This window comes from Herpailurus yagouaroundi, unplaced genomic scaffold (assembly GCF_014898765.1).
Source record: "Herpailurus yagouaroundi ecotype Mexico unplaced genomic scaffold, PumYag 246, whole genome shotgun sequence".
NCBI classification, from domain to species: domain Eukaryota; kingdom Metazoa; phylum Chordata; class Mammalia; order Carnivora; family Felidae; genus Herpailurus; species Herpailurus yagouaroundi.
In genome coordinates, this window is record NW_024412463.1 from 6,690,044 (window position 1) to 6,694,069 (window position 4,026).

A 4,026-nucleotide genomic window follows, 5' to 3' on the forward strand; every position below is an offset into this window, starting at 1 on the left:
TCGAACTCACGGACCGCGAGATCGTGACCTGGCTGAAGTCGGACGCTCAACCGACTGCGCCACCCAGGCGCCCCATTTATTTCTTTTTTTAAGCCCAACACAGGCTCGAACTCACGACCCTGAGATCCAAGGCTGAGCTGAGGTCGAGAGTTGGACGCGTCACCCAGGCGGTCCAACTGTTTTGAATACTTTACACACGTCATCTCATGTAATTGTCATCCGCCGACCCTGTGAGGTAGGGTGATTCTCTCTATTCTGCAGATGTGAACACTGGGGTAAGCAGAGCTGGGGACTGGAAGACAGTGGGCTCCCAAACCTGCAGCCTTAACCGCGGAGTAAAAGAAGACGCAGCGTGTTCCAGGAAAGGTAGACCCCAGCAGCCTTCCAGCCTGGTGGGCAAGCCTAAATGCAGCGGGTGTTTAAGCCATTTGCGCCCCTTGTTTTCTTGTGTTTAGGATAGCGGGGCCTTGGCCTCCCCTGCTGCCCTGCCAGACCAGGCGAGGTAACGCTTGGAGCCTGTGGCGAAGGAAAACATGTGTGCCTATACCTGTGCACAAAATATCCTCCCCATTGGACAAAAATGAACAAAAGCTTTACAATCCAAAGCAGGGCTTAGTACAAAGCCTCTGCTCATCTAGTTTGCATAGCATGGCCATCATCTCTCAACAGACACCTGGCTGGGGACACAGAGAGGCTTGGGACCGGGGGCCGCTTGGAAAAAACTGTTTCCATTGCACAATAACACAGGGTCATAAAACAAGCAGCCTGTCTTCAGTTACAATTTGGATATCTTGTGCCTCAAGGATTTATTTGTGTTCATCTGATTTTTCAGAAATCTTGCATTAAAGGGGAGCCTGGGCGGCGCAGTCGGTTGAGCGTCCGCCTTTGGCTCAGGTCATGATCTCAGGGTTCATGAATTTGAGCCCCGGGTTGGGCTCTGTTCTGACAGCTCGGAACCTGAAGCCGGCTTCGGATTCTGTGTGTGTGCGTGTGTGTGTGTGTGTGTGTGTCTCTGGCCCTCCCACTCACGCTTTGTGTATCTCTCTCTCTCTCTCAAAAATAAGTAAACGTTAAAAAAAAATTTTTTTAAGTTTGCATTAAAATATTGTCTTCAATACTGAGGTTTTGTTTTGTTTTTTTGTGTGTGTATGTGTGTGTGTGTCTTAAATTTTGCTCCCTCACCTTGGTTCCAGCCCTGGTCCTTACTCTCGTGTTATTGACCTTTCCAGTAACTGACTTGTCCTTCTTTCTGGGGTCATGGAGATTCACAGGGACGGCCACTTGGTCCAAGAGAGGGGAACCTCTGGTTTCTGACTTGTCTAAAGGATGGGGGTCCAAAAGAAGAAAGGATGATGTGCTTATTTGGATGAAATGGGGCTGGGGAAGACATGGTTTTTCCTAATCACCTCTTTTGGGGCTTCAGTATTTTCCTGAATATAAGTAAAACTTGGATTCATAAACTAACCTTTTGGGTGGGAGAAGGGACATAGATAGGAAGTAATCAGATTTTTTTTTTCTTGAGGAGCTTGAAAAAAATTTTTTTTAATGTTTATTCATTTTTGAGAGAGAGAGAGAGAGAGAGAGAGCATGAGTGGAGGAGGGGCAGAAAAAGAGAGAGAGACAAGGGTTGGGGGGTGGGGAGACACAGAATCAGAAGCAGGCTCCAGGCTCTGAGCTGTCAGCACAGAGCCTGACTTGGGGCTCCAACCCACAAACTGTGAGATCATGACCTGAGCCGAAGTTGGACGCTAAACCAACTGAGCCCCCCAGGCGCCACTAAATAAATAAACTTAAAAAAAAAACCAAATTTGTCCAAGACTACACTGTATGTTAACTAACTTGGATTTAAATAATAAAAGAAGATAAATTTGCAACAAGACTACAGAACATCACATAAAGAATTTATGCCACGTAGACCCTGAAGAAACATAGAGGAATCCAATTTACACGGTTATGCTTTGGGAACATGCAAATTAGATTCACTGTACAGTTTCAGAGTCTCCCAGATGAACAAGGGAAGACATAAGTTCACACTTGTTTTCACAGGAATCATTCATGCCAGTGGGTCTCAGACTTCAGCACGTACGAGTGACCTGGAAACACAGGCTGCTGGCTCCACCCATGGAGCTCCAGATAGAGTGAGTCTGGCTGGGGTGGCCCCTGAGAACTGGGGGTTTTAGCACAGGTGATGCCAACGCCTAGACTCCGGGTCCTGAACTTCGCCTTGGGAATCGCTGCTTCATGCTGTGTCCAAGATTCTAATGCATGACAACTTTGCAGCTGACACATGCATGCAGTTGGACGTGGTTGTAACTGGTCTGCTTCTGCAGTAGGAGAACATCTTGCAAAATCAACACTCATTATTGCCTAATAGGATAAACTAGGGCAGGGTCGTGTTCTGAATCTTCTTGGAGCATATCTAAGCTTCTTACAAAAAGGAAATGTTGGTACAAGACATTTTCTTTCTTCTTCTTCTTTTTTTTTTTTTTTTGGAGGGGGGAGAGGCAAAGAGAGGGAGAGAGAATCTTTATGTATGTATGTATGTATTTATTTATTTATTTTTAACATATATTCATTTTTGAGCAACAGAGACAGAGCGTGAGTCGGGGAGGGGCAGAGAGAGAGGGAGACACAGAATGGGAAGCAGGCTCCAGGCTCTGAGCTGTCAGCACAGAGCCCGATGCAAGGCTCGAACTCATAAACCGCAAGATCATGACCCGGAGCGGAAGTCGGACCCTTAACCGACAGAGCCACCCAGGCGCCCCAAGACGTTTCTAATTATTAGTTTTGGAGGCTAAAGATTTCGTTCAGGTGAGAAAAAAAAAAATATATATATATATATATATGCGCATTGGTCTTTAAAATTTTTTGGTTGGTGCGCCTAGTATTCAAAAGGGCTGGAAATCGCTATTTATTTTATATTATAGAGTGGATCTAAAGAATCGTATCTTTCATATCTTTTCTTTCCTTTAGGTTCTGGCTTTAATTTGGTGTTGATTTTTGCTGGCTAGGGTTTCCCTCTGAATCCCTGTGTTACCATGGTGCCATTTTGGCTTTTTAAATGTTGTTGTTGTTTTTGGGCCGAAGGCCCCACTGAAATGAGTTCTTACATGCAGAACTCGGGAGCCTGGGAGCAGGTTCAGGGAAGCCAACGTCCGTGAGCCACGTGAGGAAGTAAACTGAAGATACCACAGCCTGGCTTGTAGGATAGGGAGGAGGGGGTGAAGGAAAAAGGGCACATGTGGCTGCCGGGACCTGAGAGCTCCCCCAAAGGGGTCCTCCTTCAGCACCCCACCAGAGGAAAGACCGGGGGCGGGGAGAGGCGGAAAACTTGCCCTGGCACCGCGTTTTCGTAATTACGCATTGTGACAGTACAGGGTGCTCCAGTTTCTGGAGTCAAGTAATCCATTTGGACAATGACAGTGCTATTGTTTCTTTCTTTAAAAAAATTTTTTTGAGAGAGAGAGAGAGCATGAGCGGGAGAGGGGCAGAGACAGAGAGGGAGACACAGAATCCGAAGCAGGCTCCAGGCTTCGAGTTGTCCGCACAGAGCCCGATGTGGGAGTCGAACCTTGTTTTTGTTTTAAGTTTATTTCTTTATTTTGGGGGGAGGGGAGAAAGAGAGGGAGAGAGAGAGAGAGAGAGAGAGAGAGAGAGAGAGAGAGAGAGAGAATCCCAAGAAGGCTCCACGCTGTCAGCGCAGAGCCCAACGTGGGGCTTGAGCTCACGAATGGGAGATCGTGACCTGAGTCCAAGTTGGCTGCTTAACGGACTGAGGTGCCCTTTTCTTTTCTGTTTTTAAATTTTTAAATGTTTATTTTTGAGAGAGAGAGACGCTGATTGAGAGCACGTCGTGCAGGGGAGGGGCAGAGAGAGAGGGAGACCCAATCTGCAGCAGGGTCCAGGCTCTGAGCTGTCAGCACAGAGCCCAACTCAGGGCTGGAATTCAAGAACCCTGAGATCATGATCTGAGCCCAAGTCTGAGGCTCAACTGACTGAGCCACCCAGGCGCCCTCTCCTCTCCCC